Source organism: Lissotriton vulgaris, chromosome 3_1 (genome assembly GCF_964263255.1).
Source record: "Lissotriton vulgaris chromosome 3_1, aLisVul1.2, whole genome shotgun sequence".
Classification (NCBI taxonomy): Eukaryota; Metazoa; Chordata; class Amphibia; order Caudata; family Salamandridae; genus Lissotriton; species Lissotriton vulgaris.
In genome coordinates, this window is record NC_141689.1 from 1,945,804,976 (window position 1) to 1,945,829,209 (window position 24,234).

The following is a 24,234-nucleotide window of genomic DNA, read 5'->3' on the forward strand; positions in this document are numbered from 1 at the left end:
TTCTGTACGTGAACGAGCACAGCAGAGGGATTAATCTTAATTAGGAGCTGTCAGAGTGGCCGTGTAATGCAATCCAGATGATGCGTGCACTTTCACAGCGGTGAGCGCGTTCAGGCAGCAGGCGAGGCTCACAGAAGATGACTCATACATGCTCGTCCACACTGTAGTTCTTGTGTTTCTTGAATACTCTCATTTCCAAAGGTCATTTCCTTCTTTTCCTCGCACACTGCGCTATTTTTGTCTGTGGTTTAAAAAACGGGGTTTAAAGGCGTTTTATTATAAAACATTTGGATTCTGGTTCTGTAAGCTTTGTTTCCGAATTTTAATAAGTGCTGACATGCAGACTACTGGTTGAATAAATGATGAAGGTTAAAAGTGACCTTCGTGACACGTGCTGTCGAGCCTGACTCCCAGAGTTAACATGCAGTCATCATTATTTTAAAGTTTGTGGAAAAAACGTGAATACGCAATAATCATGGAAAACAGAGCCTTCCCGCTGTTACAATGGGAATTCACAAATGTCTTGTGTGTCTCACGTAATGCCAATGGCTATTTCATTAGGAAAAATTAGACTCATTGATACATGCACCACCACCAGCAGTACTACCAGTACTACAGCCACCAGTACTACCACTACCACCACCACCAGTAGTAACAGTACCACGACCACCAGTACTACCACTAACACCACCACCACCAGTACTACCACTAACACCACCACCAGTACTACCAGTACCACCACCACCAGTACTACCACTACCATTACCACTACCACCACCATCACCAGTACCACCACCACCAGTACTACCACTACCAGTACTACGGGCAACAGTACCACCACCACCACTAGCACTACCACTACCGGTACCACCACCAGTACTACCACTACCAGTACCACCACCAGCACCAGTACCACCACCACCAGTACTACCACTACCAGTACCACCAACACCCCCAGTACTACCAGTACTACAGCCACCAGTACTACAACTACCACCACCACCAGTACTAACAGTACCACGACCACCAGTACTACCACTACCAGTACTACCAATACCAGTACCACTACCACCACCAGTACTACCACCACCAGTATCACCACCACCAGTACTACCACTACCAGTACTACGGGCAGCAGTACCACCACCACTAGCACTACCACTACCGGTACCACCACCAGTACTACCACTACCAGTACCACCACCACCAGTACCACCACCACCAGTACCACCACTACCAGTACTACCACCAACAGTACTACCACTACCAGTAACACCACCTCCAGTACTACCACTACTACCAGTACCACCACCACCACCAGTACTACCAGTACCACCACCACCAGTACTACCACTACCAGTACTACCATTACCATTACCACTACCACCACCACCAGTACCACCACCACCAGTACTACCACCACCCCCAGTACTACCAGTACTACAGCCACCAGTACTACAACTACCACCACCACCAGTACTAACAGTACCACGACCACCAGTACTACCACTACCAGTACTACCAATACCAGTACCACTACCACCACCAGTACTACCACCACCAGTACCACCATCACCAGTACCACCACCACCAGTACTACCACTACCAGTACTACGGGCAGCAGTACCACCACCACCACTAGCACTACCACTACCGGTACCACCACCAGTACTACCACTACCAGTACCACCACCAGCACCAGTACCACCACCACCAGTACTACCACTACCAGTACCACCAACACCCCCAGTACTACAGCCACCAGTACTACAACTACCACCACCACCAGTACTAACAGTACCACGACCACCAGTACTACCACTACCAGTACTACCAATACCAGTACCACTACCACCACCAGTATCACCACCACCAGTACTACCACTACCAGTACTACGGGCAGCAGTACCACCACCACTAGCACTACCACTACCGGTACCACCACCAGTACTACCACTACCAGTACCACCACCACCAGTACCACCACCACCAGTGCCACCACCACCAGTACCACCACTACCAGTAACACCACCTCCAGTACTACCACTACTACCAGTACCACCACCACCACCAGTACTACCAGTAACACCACCACCAGTACTACCACTACCAGTAGCACCACCACCACCAGTACTTCCAGTACTACCACCATCAGTACTACCATTTCCACCACCACCAGTACTACCACTACCACCACCACCAGTACTACCACTACCACCAGTAATACCAGTACTACCACCACCAGTACTACCACCACCAGTAGTACCACTACCAGTACTACCATTACCATTACCACTACCACCACCACCAGTACCACCACCACCAGTACTACCACCACCCCCAGTACTACCAGTACTACAGCCACCAGTACTACAACTACCACCACCACCAGTACTAACAGTACCACGACCACCAGTACTACCACTACCAGTACTACCAATACCAGTACCACTACCACCACCAGTACTACCACCACCAGTATCACCACCACCAGTACTACCACTACCAGTACTACGGGCAGCAGTACCACCACCACTAGCACTACCACTACCAGTACCACCACCAGTACCACCAGTACCAGTACCACCACCACCAGTACCACCACCACCAGTACCACCACCACCAGTACCACCACTACCAGTACTACCACATCCAGTACTACCACTACTACCAGTACCACCACCACCACCAGTACTACCAGTAACACCACCACCAGTACTACCACTACCAGTACCACCACCACCAGTACTTCCAGTACTACCACCATCAGTACTACCATTTCCACCACCACCAGTACTACAACTACCACCGCCACCAGTACTACCACTACCACCACCACCAGTAGTGAGTAGTGAGTAGAGTAGTGAGTAGAGTAGTGAGTAGAGTAGTGAGTAGAGTAGTGAGTAGAGTAGAGTAGTGAGTAGAGTAGTGAGTGCAGAGTAGTGAGTGCAGAGTAGTGAGTAGTGAGTGCAGAGTAGTGAGTAGTGAGTAGAGTAGTGAGTGCAGAGTAGTGAGTAGTGAGTAGACTAGTGAGTGTAGAGTAGTGAGTAGAGTAGTGAGTGCAGAGTAGTGAGTAGAGTAGTGAGTGCAGAGTAGTGAGTAGTGAGTAGAGTAGTGAGTGTAGAGTAGTGAGTAGTGAGTAGAGTAGTGAGTGTAGAGTAGTGAGTAGAGTAGTGAGTGCAGAGTAGTGAGTAGAGTAGTGAGTAGTGAGTAGAGTAGTGCAGAGTAGTGAGTAGAGTAGTGAGTAGAGTAGTGAGTAGGACATCACAGGCAGCAGCTGTGCAAGCTTCTTACACTCACAAGGAGACCACAGGCAGCTGAGGTGCAATCTTCTCCCACTCACAAGAACGACATCACAGGCAGCAGCAGTGCAAGCTTCTTACACTCACAAGGAGACCACAGGCAGCAGAGGTGCAAGCTTCTGACACTCACAAGAAGGACATCACAGGCAGTAACGGTGCTCAGCATTTCATCCTTTTGATGTGGATTAAAGGAGAATACTTTTGGTGGAAATACCAACAACGGCCAGTAAAGCGCCATAAGCACCACACAGTGTCCTCTACATCACTTTTTGAAAAATATTATATTTACTCCTGAGTCCAGGCTCACCACAATCCGACGCAAATACACAAGACATTGACAATGAAAGAACAGAGTTTAAGCAGTAATGCTAATATTGAAAATAGTGCAGACTGCACGAATATTCTCTGTTTTGCCAGAACACCCTAAAGCGCCTCCTTTAATTTCCCGCTCTCCTCGTATAGCTCAGTGGCAGCGTGCGCCTGCTGCAGTCGCGTGTGGCAGGTTGTGAGTGCATTGTGATAGCTTCACTTCGCCGTTTTGAATGAAAGCGGGGACTAGCTCAGCATTTCATCCTTTTGATGTGGATAAAAGGAGAATACTTTTGGTGGAAATACCAACAATGCTGCTACCTTAAATGCTTATGGGTGTGCCTATATGTCTGTGTGTAGTGTGTGTACTCTTCCATACCTACTGTAGGAGTGAACAAAGGTTGCCTTCATTGTAGATGCATTGTAGAGACACAGTAAAGTAAAGTAGTGAAATGAGGCCCGCATTTTAACAATCCCGCACCATTTTCCCGGACTGATGTGGATAGGGGACTGGCTCAGCATTTCATCCTTTTGATGTGGATAAAAGGAGAATACTTTTGGTGGAAATACCAACAACGGCCAGTAAAGCGCCATAAGCACCGCACAGTGTCCTCTACATTACTTTTTGAAAAATATTATATTTACTCCTGAGTCCAGGCTCACCACAATCCGACGCAAATACACAAGACATTGACAATGAAAGAACCGAGTTTAAGCAGTAATGCTAATATTGAAAATAGTGCAGACTGCACGAATATTCTCTGTTTTGCCAGAACACCCTGAAGCGCCTCCTTTAATTTCCCGCTCTCCTCGTATAGCTCAGTGGCAGCGTGCGCCTGCTGCAGTCGCGTGTGGCAGGTTGTGAGTGCAGCGTGATAGCTTCACTTCGCCGTTTTGAATGAAAGCGGGGACTAGCTCAGCATTTCATCCTTTTGATGTGGATAAAAGGAGAATACTTTTGGTGGAAATACCAACAATGCTGCTACCTTAAATGCATATGGGTGTGCCTATATGTCTGTGTGTAGTGTGTGTACTCTTCCATACCTACTGTAGGAGTGAACAAAGGTTGCCTTCATTGTAGATGCATTGTAGAGACACAGTAAAGTAAAGTAGTGAAATGAGGCCCGCATTTTAACAATCCCGCACCATTTTCCCGGACTGATGTGGATAGGGGACTGGCTCAGCATTTCATCCTTTTGATGTGGATAAAAGGAGAATACTTTTGGTGGAAATACCAACAACGGCCAGTAAAGCGCCATAAGCACCGCACAGTGTCCTCTACATTACTTTTTGAAAAATATTATATTTACTCCTGAGTCCAGGCTCACCACAATCCGACGCAAATACACAAGACATTGACAATGAAAGAACCGAGTTTAAGCAGTAATGCTAATATTGAAAATAGTGCAGACTGCACGAATATTCTCTGTTTTGCCAGAACACCCTGAAGCGCCTCCTTTAATTTCCCGCTCTCCTCGTATAGCTCAGTGGCAGCGTGCGCCTGCTGCAGTTGCGTGTGGCAGGTTGTGAGTGCAGCGTGATAGCTTCACTTCGCCGTTTTGAATGAAAGCGGGGACTAGCTCAGCATTTCATCCTTTTGATGTGGATAGGGTACTGGCTCAGCATTTCATCCTTTTGATGTGGATAAAAGGAGAATACTTTTGGTGGAAATACCAACAACGGCCAGTAAAGCGCCATAAGCACCACACAGTGTCCTCTACATCACTTTTTGAAAAATATTATATTTACTCCTGAGTCCAGGCTCACCACAATCCGACGCAAATACACAAGACATTGACAATGAAAGCACTGAGTTTAAGCAGTAATGCTAATATTGAAAATAGTGCAGACTGCACGAATATTCTCTGTTTTGCCAGAACACCCTAAAGCGCCTCCTTTAATTTCCCGCTCTCCTCGTATAGCTCAGTGGCAGGGTGCGCCTGCTGCAGTCGCGTGTGGCAGGTTGTGAGTGCAGCGTGATAGCTTCACTTCGCCGTTTTGAATGAAAGCGGGGACTAGCTCAGCATTTCATCCTTTTGATGTGGATAAAAGGAGAATACTTTTGGTGGAAATACCAACAATGCTGCTACCTTAAATGCATATGGGTGTGCCTATATGTCTGTGTGTAGTGTGTGTACTCTTCCATACCTACTGTAGGAGTGAACAAAGGTTGCCTTCATTGTAGATGCATTGTAGAGACACAGTAAAGTAAAGTAGTGAAATGAGGCCCGCATTTTAACAATCCCGCACCATTTTCCCGGACTGATGTGGATAGGGGACTGGCTCAGCATTTCATCCTTTTGATGTGGATAAAAGGAGAATACTTTTGGTGGAAATACCAACAACGGCCAGTAAAGCGCCATAAGCACCGCACAGTGTCCTCTACATTACTTTTTGAAAAATATTATATTTACTCCTGAGTCCAGGCTCACCACAATCCGACGCAAATACACAAGACATTGACAATGAAAGAACCGAGTTTAAACAGTAATGCTAATATTGAAAATAGTGCAGACTGCACGAATATTCTCTGTTTTGCCAGAACACCCTGAAGCGCCTCCTTTAATTTCCCGCTCTCCTCGTATAGCTCAGTGGCAGCGTGCGCCTGCTGCAGTCGCGTGTGGCAGGTTGTGAGTGCAGCGTGATAGCTTCACTTCGCCGTTTTGAATGAAAGCGGGGACTAGCTCAGCATTTCATCCTTTTGATGTGGATAGGGGACTGGCTCAGCATTTCATCCTTTTGATGTGGATAAAAGGAGAATACTTTTGGTGGAAATACCAACAACGGCCAGTAAAGCGCCATAAGCACCACACAGTGTCCTCTACATCACTTTTTGAAAAATATTATATTTACTCCTGAGTCCAGGCTCACCACAATCCGACGCAAATACACAAGACATTGACAATGAAAGCACTGAGTTTAAGCAGTAATGCTAATATTGAAAATAGTGCAGACTGCACGAATATTCTCTGTTTTGCCAGAACACCCTGAAGCGCCTCCTTTAATTTCCCGCTCTCCTCGTATAGCTCAGTGGCAGCGTGCGCCTGCTGCAGTCGCGTGTGGCAGGTTGTGAGTGCAGCGTGATAGCTTCACTTCGCCGTTTTGAATGAAAGCGGGGACTAGCTCAGCATTTCATCCTTTTGATGTGGATAAAAGGAGAATACTTTTGGTGGAAATACCAACAATGCTGCTACCTTAAATGCATATGGGTGTGCCTATATGTCTGTGTGTAGTGTGTGTACTCTTCCATACCTACTGTAGGAGTGAACAAAGGTTGCCTTCATTGTAGATGCATTGTAGAGACACAGTAAAGTAAAGTAGTGAAATGAGGCCCGCATTTTAACAATCCCGCACCATTTTCCCGGACTGATGTGGATAGGAGACTGGCTCAGCATTTCATCCTTTTGATGTGGATAAAAGGAGAATACTTTTGGTGGAAATACCAACAACGGCCAGTAAAGCTCCATAAGCACCGCACAGTGTCCTCTACATCACTTTTTGAAAAATATTATATTTACTCCTGAGTCCAGGCTCACCACACTCCGACGCAAATACACAAGACATTGACAATAAAAGCACCGAGTTTAAGCAGTAATGCTAATATTGAAAATAGTGCAGACTGCACGAATATTCTCTGTTTTGCCAGAACACCCTGAAGCGCCTCCTTTAATTTCCCGCTCTCCTCGTATAGCTCAGTGGCAGCGTGCGCCTGCTGCAGTCGCGTGTGGCAGGTTGTGAGTGCAGCGTGATAGCTTCACTTCGCCGTTTTGAATGAAAGCGGGGACTAGCTCAGCATTTCATCCTTTTGATGTGGATAGGGGACTGGCTCAGCATTTCATCCTTTTGATGTGGATAAAAGGAGAATACTTTTGGTGGAAATACCAACAACGGCCAGCAAAGTCCCATAAGCACCGCACAGTGTCCTCTACATCACTTTTTGAAAAATATTATATTTACTCCTGAGTCCAGGCTCAAGGAGAGCCCGGCCAGGGTGAGTGGGGAGAGAGCTGCTGCTGAGTACACCTTTTGAATGAAAGCGGGGACTAGCTCAGCTAGCAGCACAAAAGGTACGAACATCACATAATTGGAACAAATCAATATAGCAAATATGTTGCAGGTCCTCTTACATTTGCTATTAAACGGAAATATAGAACAATCACTAAAAAACCTGGATGTTCTGCAAGCGTGCCTCCTTTGCCGTTCTGTTAATGTAATATTCCTTTTAAGGGGCTTTTTGTTTGGGACAATATGCTGCCTATTTTTTTTTAAATGGATCCTTCTGTTAGTGGGAAAAGAAAGCTCCGACTCTGTTTTCCCCGTCTCCATGAAGCCTGAGGTCAGGGAAGAGGCCAGGAATGTGACACTACTCTGAGAAAACAAGATTAGAAGTAATTAACAGACAACAGATGTCCTCTTAACTTTTATGAGGCCAAGAGTGTTTGAGAGTCTGTTTTTTTCTACTTTCTGTAACTTCACTTTTATTTTTAAAAACAAAACATTTGTTGTGTTCTGCTTTATATCACTGTGTTCTTAGAATCATTTCCTTAGTGCTTGTGAGTTGGCTCTAAACTTTAACGCACAGGACCCATTCGTCAAATCGAACTCCTCCTGTTCTCTTATGGGACTTTACGGGTATTGGGGCCGCCTGATGAGAAAGTCCTCGTCTTTTGGAGCCACTGTGAACATTGGAGAGCCAAAGCAAGGTGGCCGGCCCTTTTCATCACACAAGTGTATGTGTTAGAGAGTATGCTGTTTTTTTTGTAATTTATTTTAATCCTTGCCTTAGTGGGAGAACAAAGCATCCAATTTATTGGGCCCCTCTCGGTCAAGCATGAGGCCACAGGGAAGTGTAGGGATTTAACACTACTGTGACAAGATGAGTTAAGAAGTGATTAACAGTAAACAGATGTTCCCTTCAGTATTCAGAGGGCAGGAGGCCTTTTCTTTCTGTCAACATACTTTCCTCTCTGTATTTAAGTTAGTAACGTAAAATTATTGAAAAAGTACACTTTTGTTGTCTTATGATTTATCTACAATGTTAAAGAAACATTACATCGCCTATCCTGCCGTTTATATAAACTTGAAAGCTAGCTCCAAACTGTTCTATAATGGCTTCCTCTGATATACATTAAATATCTTAACCATGTATATATCACACTCTACAGACAGAACTGCTTATTCGTGCTTAAGTAAAAGCTGCTACCCAACAGAATACATTATTTTATTTTAAACATGTGCACCTACACATAGCACCCTTGTGTGCCTTACAAATCACCAAGCAGACTCACATGTGCTATCTTATACCTTTTTTGAAACCTATGCATCCAACTTCTGGCACGTTACTTCACTAAGTCATGTTTGAAATGTGTTATTGCCCCCATCTCATGTGTGTGCACATAGATCACACTTTAAACTTTGTGCACATAGCCAAATCTCATCTGTGTGTACGTAGCCCCTCTGATCTCTTTCCAGATATATTCCTACGCTACTCAGACTTAAATTAGGCAACTCGACATTGTCGAGATGATGTAGCTCCTCTCACCTGTGAGCACATGGAGCCCATTTCTATCATGTGCACTTAACCCCACCCTGGGAACAGTAAATGACTGGGTGTTCACGGCCCTAGATGTATCGGCAGTAAGAGTAGACAGTTATGATGGGAGACTGGGGATATCTGGCAACGCTATATAGGGTAAAATTAAAAGGGACTCTACCGACCCACGCAGAAACAGTGGTGGTGGCCTGAAGAAAGACGACAGCATACCTGCGGTGGAAATGTAATGTAACAGATCACATGCTGCTCTGGTACAGCAACATACTGAGAGCGGTGCGCAACCTATATGTTCAGAAATGGGACCAAATTGTTTTCTCAAATATGGGTGGCTGTGGAAGAGGGGGGGTGCAATCCCTGTGGAGACCCTCAAGAAAGATGATCAATTAGCAAACTCTGAATAATACAGAGACTTACAAGTTAGGCATGCCCTTCTTTCACATATCAAAACAAGAATGGCTGCATGAACAGCTTGAACAACTTCTGCTTTACAAAAAGGCCGTTTCAAGAAAGCCACCCCTCTATACACCGACCTTACTCCTCTCCTTATTAAATCTGTCCATTATAGAAATTACTGTTTTATTTTCTTTCACTAGTTTTTATTAAGAATCTTTTGCAGTTTGCAAAGTTATTTGCGTAGCCTTGGGCAATGTGTCCCACTGTGTGGATTACATCTAAAGTTGAAAACATTGTACGTGAAATGTTATGATCCATGGCTTACTGTTGCAGGTATTGTTACATTTCCTATTACACAAAAACTTTGAAGGAACTTATGTGTTAGAGAGTATGATGTTTTTTTAGTAATTTATTTTAATACTTGCCTTAGTGGGAGAACAAAGCATCTAATCTATTGGGGCTACAGGCAGCAGAGGTGCAAACTTCTCACACTCGCAACAACGAAAAACAGGAATAGCAGTGAGATGCACAATGCTATATTCTCATACTCACAGGCAGCAGCTGTGCAAGCTTCTCACACTCACAAGAAGGACATCACAGCCAGCAGCTGTGCAAGCATCTTACACTCACAAGGAGACCACTGGCAGGTGAGGTGCAACCTTCTCCCACTCACAAGAAGGACATGAGAAACTGTAGTGGTGCAAGCTTCTCACACTCACAAGCAGGACATCACAGGCAGCAGATGTAAAAGCTTCTTACACTCACAAGGAGACCGCAGGAAGCAGCAGTGCAAGCTTCTCACATTCACAAAGAAACCACAAGCAGCAGAGGTGCAATCTTCTCACACTCGCAAGAAAGATATCACAAACAGCTGTGGTGCAAGGCAGCGGCTTCTTGCAGAGGCAAGAAGGATAAAGACACAGAGCAGCCCTGCAGATTACATTACCACAGATCAGGCTTCAGTGCCAGGCAGTGGATATTTGCATACTCAAGAAGGATGATGAGACAGAGGAGCCCTGCAGAATAGATCAGGCAGCAGCAGTGCAAACTTCTCACATCCACTAGGAGACCACGGGCAGCTGAGATGCCATCTTCTCCCACTAACAAGAAGCACATCACAAGCAGCAGTGGTGCAAGCTTCTCACACTCACAAGAACGACATCACAAACAGCAGCAGTGCAAGCTTCTCACAATCACAAGGAGACTACAGGCAGCAGAGGTGCAAACTGCTCACACGCGCAACAACAAAAAACAGGAATAGCACAGAGATGCACAATGCTATATTCTCATACTCGCAGGCAGCAGCTCTGCACTCTCAATCTGCACTCTCAATCTGCACTCTCAATCTGCACTCTCTGCACTACCACTCTGCACTACCACTCTGCACTACCACTCTGCACTACCACTCTGCACTACCACTCTGCACTCTGCACTACCAAACTGCACTCTGCACTACCAAACTGCACTCTGCACTCACTCTGCACTCTGCACTCTGCACTCTGCACTACCACTCTGCACTACCACTCTGCACTACCACTCTGCACTACCAGTCTGCACTACCAATCTGCACTCTGCACTACCAATCTGCACTCTGCACTACCAAACTGCACTCTGCACTACCACTCTGCACTACCACTCTGCACTACCACTCTGCACTACCACTCTGCACTACCACTCTGCACTACCACTCTGCACTACCACTCTGCACTACCAAACTGCACTCTGCACTCTCACTCTGCACTCTGCACTACCACTCTGCACTACCACTCTGCACTACCACTCTGCACTACCACTCTGCACTACCACTCTGCACTCTGCACTACCACTCTGCACTCTGCACTACCACTCTGCACTCCAACTCTGCACTCTGCACTACCACTCTGCACTCCCACTCTGCACTCTGCACTACCACTCTGCACGGAGTGCTAGAGAGTGCAGAGTGAGTGAGGGCAGAGTAGTGAGTGGAGAGTAGTGAGTGAAGAGTAGTAAGTGCAGAGCTCACAAGGAGACCACAGGCAGCAGAGGTGCAAGCTTCTCACACTCACAAGAAGGACATCACAGCCAGCAGCTGTGCAAGCATCTTACACTCACAAGGAGACCACAGGCAGGTGAGGTGCAACCTTCTCCCACTCACAAGAAGGACATGAGAAACTGTAGTGGTGCAAGCTTCTCACACTCACAAGCAGGACATCACAGGCAGCAGATGTAAAAGCTTCTTACACTCACAAGGAGACCGCAGGAAGCAGCAGTGCAAGCTTCTCACATTCACAAAGAAACCACAAGCAGCAGAGGTGCAATCTTCTCACACTCGCAAGAAAGATATCACAAACAGCTGTGGTGCAAGGCAGCGGCTTCTTGCAGAGGCAAGAAGGATAAAGACACAGAGCAGCCCTGCAGATTACATTACCACAGATCAGGCTTCAGTGCCAGGCAGTGGATATTTGCATACTCAAGAAGGATGATGAGACAGAGGAGCCCTGCAGAATAGATCAGGCAGCAGCAGTGCAAACTTCTCACATCCACTAGGAGACCACAGGCAGCTGAGATGCCATCTTCTCCCACTAACAAGAAGCACATCACAAGCAGCAGTGGTGCAAGCTTCTCACACTCACAAGAACGACATCACAAACAGCAGCAGTGCAAGCTTCTCACAATCACAAGGAGACTACAGGCAGCAGAGGTGCAAACTGCTCACACGCGCAACAACGAAAAACAGGAATAGCACAGAGATGCACAATGCTATATTCTCATACTCGCAGGCAGCAGCTCTGCACTCTCAATCTGCACTCTCAATCTGCGCTCTCAATCTGCACTCTCTGCACTACCACTCTGCACTACCACTCTGCACTACCACTCTGCACTACCACTCTGCACTCTGCACTACCAAACTGCACTCTGCACTACCAAACTGCACTCTGCACTCACTCTGCACTCTGCACTCTGCACTCTGCACTACCACTCTGCACTACCACTCTGCACTACCACTCTGCACTACCAGTCTGCACTACCAATCTGCACTCTGCACTACCAATCTGCACTCTGCACTACCAAACTGCACTCTGCACTACCACTCTGCACTACCACTCTGCACTACCACTCTGCACTACCACTCTGCACTACCACTCTGCACTACCACTCTGCACTACCAAACTGCACTGCCAAACTGCACTCTGCACTCTCACTCTGCACTCTGCACTACCACTCTGCACTACCACTCTGCACTACCACTCTGCACTACCACTCTGCACTACCACTCTGCACTCTGCACTACCACTCTGCACTCCCACCCTGCACTCTGCACTACCACTCTGCACTCCCACTCTGCACTCTGCACTACCACTCTGCACGGAGTGCTAGAGAGTGCAGAGTGAGTGAGGGCAGAGTAGTGAGTGGAGAGTAGTGAGTGAAGAGTAGTAAGTGCAGAGCTCACAAGGAGACCACAGGCAGCAGAGGTGCAAGCTTCTCACACTCACAAGAAGGACATCACAGGCAGTAACGGTGCAATATTCTCACACTCACAAGGAGATCACTGGCAGTACACACCACATGAACACACTCCATAACACATAGCAACAATACATTGGCATTTACAATGCCATTAGCTCAAACTCAAATAAATCCGAGCCCGATTGCATTTCTAATGCTTGTTTTTTAACCTGGTGAACGAGCTGCCATTCAACTAGGAGGGAGAAGGCTATTACTGTAGCCTCCTCCCCTGCCTGGGTATCCGCCAATGACTATGCCACACACAAAGCTTAGTATTACACATCTTTATTCATATGCTGTAACTGCAAAATCTGTCTAACTGTCTAATTAACTGCAGGTCACTCCCAAAGCATGCAGATAACCTTTGGTCACTGCTAGAAACAAAGACCTGGTATCTCGTTTTTCTCATAGAAACTTGGTTAAGAGAGAGCTCGCACCCAGACATCACACTAGCCATCCCCACAGGCTACAAAATCATTACAGAAGACAGGCTGGGTAAAAGATTAGGGGGCGGTCTGGCAGTGATCATAAGAAACGACAGGGACATCACACACAAACAAATTGAACACACTAACCTAATGGAAGCACTCTCCTTCAACATCACAATCACCCTACATTCATCATCGCGGGAATGCTGATGTATAGGCCGCCAACATCTAAGCCCGAGGAGCTATGGGAAATATGTATAATATGTATAGCTGAACTCTCAATCAAATATATCAACTTTATTGTCCTGTGTGACTTCACATATGGACAATGTTCTATGCCCCATAGCCACGCAACTAGCAGACACACTGACAGGACTAAACCTTAAACAACTGGTCCACAAACCTACACATGTGGCTGGCCATACATTGGAAAAAAACGGCAAAAAACACAGTTGATGGACAAAATGCAGAACAATGTCTTACATTCACCCCAGTACAAAGATCTAGGCCTAAATCCATCGTTTTTTTGCACTCCACACCACCCTAGGTCAGACACTGGCTATATGCAAATCACCCTTGACCCTGTGCCTCATGGGAACAGTCCAGCCCAAACTACCAAGCCATGTCTTTCCTAGACCGGAATCAAGCATCCAAGGACTGGTTTCTGGCTATCAGCCTTCTTCAGCCTGGATAGCTTGACTCCAGTGATGTGGAGAGCCTGGGACTCACGTCTGAGCATACCCAGCCCACTCGGGGTGAAAATTGCAAAAAACACAGTTGATGGACAGAATGCAGAACAATGTCTTACATTCACCCCAGTACAAAGATCTGGGCCTAAATCCATCGTTTTTTTGCACTCCACACCACCCTAGGTCAGACACTGGCTATATGCAAATCAGCCTTGACCCTGTGCCTCATGGGAACAGTCCTGCCCGAACTACCAAGCCATGTCTTTCCTAGACCGGAATCAAGCATCCAAGGACCGGTTTCTGGCCATACATTGGACCTGGTCTTTACTAATATTCCCTCTCTTACGATCAAGGATCCAACTCCGCTCCTATGGACAGACCACAGTCTTGATCCTTTCTATCTAACTGTACCCACGTACCCTAGGGCTAGGAAATCCGAACACACAGTTAAGAGAGAATGGAAGAAAGTCAGCTCTGAAATACTTGGCCCAGTCCTTAGGAATAGCCCTCTATCTTCTACCGGCGACCCGAACAGCGACGCCCTAATCTTCAACTGATGGGTCACGTCAGCCCTTGACCTCATAGCCCCCCTGAAAACTATGAAAGTAATCAGAAACAAACCCTCTGCTCCTTGGTTTACACCAGAATTCCGCGTAGAAGGAAGCAACTGTAAGAAACTCGAACGAGCCTGGCGCCAAACCTATAACTCAGAGGATAAAATAATTTACAGAAAGGCAATTAAACACTTCTCAAGCTAAAACGCAATACTATTAGAGACAATATTCCTAACCAGTTCAAAACAGCCGACAATTCCACTAAGGAAGTCTTTAAAATCAATAAAAAGCAATATTACCCCTTCTGAGGCCCTATGTTAAGACCTATCGATCTTCTTCCAGGAAAAGATTCAGGACATCTACACCGCCTTCCCCAAGACAGAATATTATAACCCACCATCGCCCCTGCCGAGACCCCCCCACATCGGCCCACCACCCTACTGACATCCCTTAAATTACTGGAAAATACAAAATCGGGTCACCAATGGACCCATGTCCAACCAGGTTTTTCAAAATACTAGCACCACTACTCAACAAGCCCTGAACTTGCTCTGGAACACCTTACTGGAAACTGGCATCTACCCAGCTATTTGGAAAACCACTATTGTCCGACCTATTCTCAAATAGGAAAATGCAGACCCCACCAGACTGAAAAACTTTAGACCCATATCCCTCCTGCCAGCCTCAGTTAAGATTCTTGAAAAGGAAGTACAAATACAACTATCTAAGTTTCTTGAATCTAATCAATTACTCCATGACACTCAGTCGGGATTCAGGGAGGATATAGTACTGAGACTGCACTACTCGAAGCAACAGAAATGATCCGGGAGACTATGGATAAGGGGAACTCAGCAATGTTGGTGCTGTCTGCTGCATTCGACACAGTGTCCCACAGGATCCTTCTGGAAAGACTCACATAGCTGGGAGTGGCTGGGACCACTTTATCTTGGTTCAGCTCCTTTTTGGAAGGCAGATCCCAGAGAACATATTTGCATCCATACACCTCCACTTCTTGCCCCCGATATGTGGTGTGCCTCAGGGGTCGGCTCTCAGCCCAACCCTTTTTAATGTCTACCTAGCCCCCTCGCCCTTTTAGTAAAACAACATGGTGTTGAGATCATCTCATACGCCGATGACACGCAGCTTGTGTTCTCGTTCAAAGACTGCTCCTAGACAGCATTCTCCAACTTTAGGCAGTGTCTCATGGACATCTCAACATGGATGACAGCTGACTGCCTAAAGCTGAACAGAGATAAAACAGAGGTACTATTTTTTCATCAACACTCCCCTTCTTCACCCGACCTCTGGTGGCCCGTAGACCTCAACCCACCCCCCCTCCCAGTTCCATTAGCAAGGAATCTGGGTTTTAAACTGGATACCACCCTATCATGCAAGACCCAGATAAGCCATGTCTTCTCATCATGCGTTTGGAAAATAAAGGCCCAACGGAGATTCCTGCACTTCCTACCCATGGACTACAGGAAAACTATATTACATGCGTTGATCACGTCACAACTGGACTACACTAACAGTCTGTACCTGGGCCTGCCAGCTTAACTGTTTAGGAAACTACAGTTAGTGCAGAACACGGCTGCCAGTCTTATCAGAAATGTTCCATTGAGGCATCACATTTCCCCTCTTCTACGTAGACATCATTTGTTACCGGTCAAGAGAAGAACTGAATTCAAGGCACTGACACTAGCCTTTGGGGCACTCAATGAGATAGACCCTCAATACCTAAGAAATAGAGTGCTTAAATATCATCAGTCTAGAACCATACGATCCAACCTTCTTGAACACCTTGACACCACACGTTTTTTAAGATCTAGTGTAGAGTAGTTCCTATATTTCCAATAGGCTCTGCGCATTGGAATAATACATTCTACAGATTTGACATAAGACTTAAGTCGACTAGGTCTCTATCGACATATATTAGACTTAATTGTGAATGCCAGCTAGCTCAGAGGTCACTAGAAATTTTCTCGAATAAACAAGAAGGGACAAGTTTCTGACAACCGCATAAACATGACAACTTTGTTTCCCCAAGATAAAACTGATCTTCAGAGTTGTGGAAACAGTAGATAGATATTTTACTCAGTCAATTGTGCATGCTTCGTTTCATCATAGGTGCAGAGAAATAGAGAGACGGGCATTTTCAATAAAAGGTTTATTGAACAGTATTCTTTCTCAGACAAGTAAAATGAACTGCTACAATCGTAATACTGGTTGCAAAGTATATGCATACAGTAAGAAGAGTATTATAAAATAATACTGTAAAAGCATTGTATGGATAAATACATTCATAAATAACAAAGGCTAAAAAGTACTCAACTGGTGCTTCTAAAATACGCCTACCCCAATGTACCTAACCTAAAGCTTGTACAAAGGAAGAAGTGTGTGGTATAGCATAGGTTTAGTTTTCTTTGCCAATAATCTAACCAAGATTTCTCTTAGGGTCTAAACAGCTCCGTACCTTGGTTTTAGAATGAAGGAGGTCTGATATCTCTGTCTCAGGACTCAATTTCCCAACACCCTGCGAGGGGAGCTTGGAAACACTGGAGCTGGATTCTCAGCGAGAGAAAGGACAGCTTCTCTGTCAGTGCGTCAGCTGGAGGGTCGGCTTCCTTTGGCACTTGCTATAGCAAGCTGCGTTGGGCAAGTAGATAGTCGAGCTGGTCCGAACCACCGTGTCTTTGCTAGGGCAAGTGTAGGCATATTTATACCTTGAAGGTGCCTAGTTTGACGTAAAGTCAGACATAATAACGTCACCAAAGAACCCCAAGGGAATGGCAGTTCTTTGAAAACGCCGTTATTTCTAGGACAAATCAATATTCAAGTAAGGGGATGTCCCTGACTGCTGAAGCCGAGTTTACCAAGAAATCATTGTGGCTTTTTGGAACTAGTAAAAGTAGCCATGCCTGTATTTGGACTGGATGGGTTATGTCTAAATATATGTATGATTTCTATGCCTATATAAGGGCAATGTGAATTATTCCTTTATAAGCGCATGAATCAGTAAATTACGCTTAATTCTAAAATGCTTCACAACACCCACTCCATTTTACTATGTTTGATATTACTAAATTCTAAACATCTTTAAACATATCCAAAAGCAAGATGTATAAAGAAATCCCTCCCAAAATACATAGAATGCATTTGAAATAGTTGTACATGAAAGATGAGCTTTTGTTTTGTACGCATTTAAAAAGCAATATTTTCATTCAAAGCATATAGTGTGACATTGAAATATGCTTATCAGAATGAGGCATGAAATAACATTTATGAAATGGCTCTTAAATACAGAAGAAAATCGAGGTCATTCCATGACAGAATATATATACTGTTTAGGTTGTGTACAAGGTTACATATTGTCTCTTGGAAGTGTTTCAAAGATGTCTTGTTCTCTAAGAATACTTCTACTTTGAGCAGATTACTTTGTACCAAAAAAAAAAAAATTTGGGAAAAGTCAAATCGTAGAAAAATAGAGTTCTAAAATGGAAAGTTTTGTTATGAAAAATGAAAATCAAATACAGAGTCCCATAGAAAGCTGTGTGCTAACTTCAAAAGTCATTCTCGTTGGTGGGAGAAAACATCAAATCCTCTAAGCTGGCAAAAAAATTGTCTACCACAGTAGGTGAAAGTTGGACCACTTCATTAAGTAAACCGACAGCACAAAAATGTGAAGCATCTCCGTCAGCATTAATCGCATTAGCAATGTTTGTCGGAGATGGAGATGAAGGTGGTACCTGTGTGCCTGTCGATCCACGTATCTCACCATCAGCAGGGGACAACATGATGCATGGGCCATTACCGGACCAAGCAGGGTATCAACATCAGTTGGGAGTGCTGATGGAAGTGTTAGACAGACATCTAACACACATTCTTCTCCATATAGCAGGCGTCGTAGAACAGGTAAAATGCAATCTTGCCAGATTGGTCACAATGATAGAAATCACATGGTATTCAGGTCACTTAACCGAGCCAGGCCCAGGATTTGTATCATGCACTCACAACACTTCATTGCCAGGAGAGTGTATTCAATAGTAATCTGGGTGTCGTTGCTGACGGACTTGCCATATCGGAGTGCATCAAACACTCGAAGAAAAAAGAAGTCCAGGACAGAATCTCCGCCCATGCACACCACAGCAAGGACCTATTCAGGATCATCAAAGAATTTGCCCAACCAAACAGTAAGTCCACCGACATCCCACCTTCCCAGGACCTCCACGTCAAACTCAGCGCCTTCTTCCACCACAAAATCAAGATCATCTATGAAAACTGCCACAACAACACCCACCAGATGGAACCCACACCCTCCACACCCTGCTCCACACAGCTGACACTGCACAGCTGTACCGCCCTAAGCATCGAAGACACCCTTAATACTATGAGGACCACCCACTTAGGGGCCCTCATGGACCCCTGCCACACCACATCTTCCACAGAGGGGCGGACATCATCACCCCGAGTTACAAAGAATCATCAACCAATCATTGGAAGCAGCCTCATTCCCAGAGGACTGGAAACACGTGGAGGTCAACCCTCTCCTAAAAAAAACCTCGGCGAACCCCACCAACCTCAAGATTTCCAGACCGATCTCCCTTCTTCCCTACCCGGCGAAAGTCATCGAAAAAGTTGTCAACAGTCAACACGCCTCCTTCATTGGCGAGAACAACATCCTCGACCGCTCTCAATCAGGCTTCATGAAGAACCACAGCACAGAGACGGCACTCATCGCTGTGAGAGACGACATCCGCTCTCTCCTCCACGTCAAACTCAGCGCCTTCTTCCACCACAAAATCAAGATCATCTATGAAAACTGCCACAACAACACCCACCAGATGGAACCCACACCCTGCTCCACACAGCTGACACTGCACAGCTGTACCGCCCTAAGCATCGAAGACACCCTTAATACTATGAGGACCACCCACTTAGGGGCCCTCATGGACCCCTGCCACACCACATCTTCCACAGAGGGGCGGACATCATCACCCCGAGTTACAAAGAATCATCAACCAATCATTGGAAGCAGCCTCATTCCCAGAGGACTGGAAACACGTGGAGGTCAACCCTCTCCTAAAAAAAACCTCGGCGAACCCCACCAACCTCAAGATTTCCAGACCGATCTCCCTTCTTCCCTACCCGGCGAAAGTCATCGAAAAAGTTGTCAACAGTCAACACGCCTCCTTCATTGGCGAGAACAACATCCTCGACCGCTCTCAATCAGGCTTCATGAAGAACCACAGCACAGAGACGGCACTCATCGCTGTGAGAGACGACATCCGCTCTCTCCTTGCCAAAGGAAAGACCATGGCCATCATCCTCCTTGACCTCTCCTCTGCCTTCGACACAGTCCCACACCGCACCCTAGCCAACAGACTCCACAACGCAGGAATCCGTAACAAAGTCCTCGGCTGGATACGCTCATTCCTCTCGGGCAGAATGCAATGGGCCAGACCCCCTCCCTTCATCTCGGAACCCATGCCTAGTACCTGCGAAGTCCCCCGAGAATCCTCCAATTGCCCCACCTTTTTCAACATCTACATGAATCCTCTTGCTTCCATCATCAGAACACACGGACTCAACATTGTATCCTATGCAGATGACAAACAACTCTAACGCTCGCTATCCAACAAACCCAACATGGCGAAACACAACTTTCAAGATGGAATGGAAGCAGTCACTAGATGGATGAAGAACAGCTGCCTACAACTGAAAACGACAAAACAGCGTGAAAGAAAGCCTAAAGATAAATACAATGTTTGCCATAAAATGAGAGAGTTGACCTTGTCCACGATACAGGGAGTTAGATCTAGAGTATAATCACTCAATGAGTCACTACATTCTTTGAGCATTTTTTAATCGGTTCTTGGTATACTCTATACCAGTCCCAACACTTAAAGAACCCCTTCCCTTTGTTAAATTCAAAATTTTAAATTTTCTATCTTTCACAGGTACTATAGGCCTTAGGAACTAGATTTTAAGTTCCGTCAAATGTTTACACTAAGTAGTACTTATGAGTAATATTCACCATTTTGCACACCACCCCCTGGTCCTGAAGAAAGCCCGACCGACCTACTGGCGACTGAGGGCTGAAACCTGTCGACCTACTTCACTATTCTAGGGTAAAAGAGTCATAATAACTCTAAATCACCTATATTGATTTTATCGCCTCTTTGAAACCAGAATGAATTAAAGGATTTGTATCTGGAACCTAGAGACTTTTAACACACCCCACTGAATCACGAGTACCTTTTCTGGTCACTACTGTGTTAACAAAGGGTATCACCTCCTGGTGGAGGTGGCATAACTACTAAGCCCTATGAATATGTAGACACGTGTGAGGGAAAGCGGAGAACAAAGATATACCGCTAAACGTTACCACCAACCAACACGTGCATGAGCGTTTTTTATTGGGAATTGACAGAACCATTTACATATACCCAATGTTATGCAGGACAAGTGATCCTTCCTCCATTGATTAATTGATATTAGATTCCAGGGAACTGGACGGATCACAAAATTCCCTTCCTTCCCCTGAATTGATTTGGAATATTGACCAGCGCACAGCTGTGGGAGAAATCGGTTGCAACCACTCTTGCCTCCCTAACAAAGAGGTGCAAGTAAAATGGCAGACAACCTTCGATTGAGTTACTCAACAGAAGAAGTAGATGAGATACTCGCTCGACCTCCACTGTTACTGGATAGGGACCTCTCTCAAACACTGGCAAACAACAATGAATGGGATGATTTCTCGGAACTTAAAAAAGAACAAGTGAGAACGGCGGTTCATGGGCTAATTATGACAGAGTACTTAAGGGTGAATGCCGCACCCAAAGGCCTTTGGGTAACAAACGCTCTGCGGATTTTTCTGAAAAACCTGGCCTTCCGCAAAGACTGGTCAGCAATATCCTGGAAGTGTACCAGGGATTACCTGGTATTAATTATTAAGACAGCCACAAAAATCACAGATGAATTGACAATCAAAATACAAATCATAGAGACGAAATTAAACAACATGGTGCATATAACAGTGTATAAAGAACGGCTGGAAGAAATCAATAAAGAAATGAATCAGACCCAAGAGTACCTGACTCAACAGAAACTACAGAAACTAGGAAAAGAACTGAAAAAATTCTCTCAGGAAAAGATCCATCCATATAGTAGTAAGGACCACGACCCAAATGACAACTCATCGAATTATGGATCGAACAGTGGATCTTCTACGGATGGTTCAGATTGGAGTGGTGATGATCTGACTACCAACCCAAGAGGAAGAAATCGTAACAGGAGAGGCAATCGACGAGGCCGGAACTACTGGCGTACACCACAACACCCAATGCACCCACCAATGATCCCTTTTCCACCTTTAAACCCTCAATTTCAAGGTTGGGTAGATCCATACTTTCAAGGTCCCCCTTCTATGAACCAACAGATGCAACAACCACATTTTCAACAAGGACGTCCTTTTTTAGGGAGAGCCCAGAACAATCCAGGACCAAGACAAAAAGGTTTAACTTGGCAGGATCAAGCTCAACAGGTACAAACCAGGAGTGTGACCAGAGGGAAGGCAGGAACGAGCACAACAGCCTCGTAGTAAACCTTTCAGACAAGGTCTTAACAAAAGACCAAGAAAAGGTCCTCAACAAAGGGCTTGGATATGTCCCAACACCTAACCTGGACATCTTCAAAGTTAAATGTGAAGCCGCAGAATTCTGTCGGAAACTAAAGTTAAAATCTTTTTTCAGTAATCAACCTTCCCAAACACCGGATGGTGATACTGCCCTACGCAAGAAATCTACCTTCTGCCCGCTCAACTCTCAGGTACCCATCGAAGTACTAGCCTTCGAACAAGCAGTAATGAAGGATATAGATGACCTGAAAGATACCGTGAACAAACCTTTCCAAAATCTCGCAAGAGCCGAACAACAGGCATTAAACGAACTAAAAAATGATGGGGACATCATCATTAAACAAGCTGACAAAGGAGGAGGGATAGTCCTCCTCTCAAAAGACGGCTACAATCATCAGTGTTTGGATCTATTATCTGATCAGAAATTTTCTAAAGAGATCAACATTGATCCCACAACGAGACTGCAAAGGACCATCAAACTAACGGTGAATGAAGCAGAAATAAATGATTGGATCTCCAAAAAGGAGGCAGAGTTCCTTGAAACTGCAAACCCTCGGATCCCCTACTTCTATTCCTTTCCTAAAACACACAAAGAACGTGTGCCCCCACCAGGAAGGCCCATTGTTTCTGGAATCGGTTCAGTACTAGAACCGTTGTCTCAATTCGCGGATCAATATCTAAATCCAATTGTCCAAAAAACACCAACGTATCTAAAAAACACCAACGTATCTAAAAGACACTAGAGACCTACTCAACCTCCTAAAAGATTTCAACTACTCTGAAGAAAGCATGCTGCTAGTTGGACTGGACGTCGAAAGTCTCTTTACGAATCTGCCACAACAACAGACCCTCGAAACTCTGGAGAACATTTTATTCAATCTAAATTGGGACTAAAAAACACCAAGGCATTTTGTTTTAGAGTGCTGCAAGATGGCTCTCACAGAGAATTATTTCATGTACAACGAAACAATGTACCAACAATGCCATGGTACTTCCATGGAGAGTACGTTTGCTCCTAGTGTAGCATGCCTCTACGTGAGCAGCTTCGAAATAAAGTACATCAACAACCACAATAATCCTTTTCACAATCAGATATTATTTTGGCGCCGTTATATTGACAACGTCATTCTGATCTGGGAAGGTAACCTGGAAAGTCTAATAGACTTCCATAATTGGATCAACACATGTGACGAGTGGCTCAAGTTCACATTCACAGCAAATAAAAAACAGTTTGATTTTTTGGACATCACAATTTATGCAGAAGGCCTTACCCTACAGACCAAGACTTTTCACAAACCTACTTCCAAAAACAGTCTCCTCTCTTACCAAAGTTACCATCCCTGACCACTAAGGGAAAATCTGCCTTACAGTCAATTCCTGAGGTTATGCAGGAATTGCAGTAACATTGTTGAATATAAACAGCAAGCAAATTACCTTGGACGAAAACTTGGAGATAGGGACTACCCTAAAAAGATCGTTGAGGAATGCAAAAAAAGAGCATGCAATCATAATAGAGAATGGCTCCTTGAACCAACACCTCGAGAACCAGAACCAGATATCTTAACTTGTGTAATGACCTACGGCCCAGCAAGCAATAAACTGAAGAAAAGTGTCAACAAAAACTGGAGGATCCTGACATCAGCAAACATGGAGTGGCCCAAACCAAGGTTTGCCAACAAAAGAACGAGAAACCTAAAGGATATACTGGTACATACGAGACCTCCTCCAAAAAAACCTTTAACAGTCACAATGTCACCATGGGACACCCGCCCAGTGGCTGGACACTACCCATGTGACTCTTGTTTGGTATGTCCCTTAACGAAAGTCACAAAGGAAATACAGCTTTTGCCAGATTTCAAATGGAAATTACGAAACCACACCAA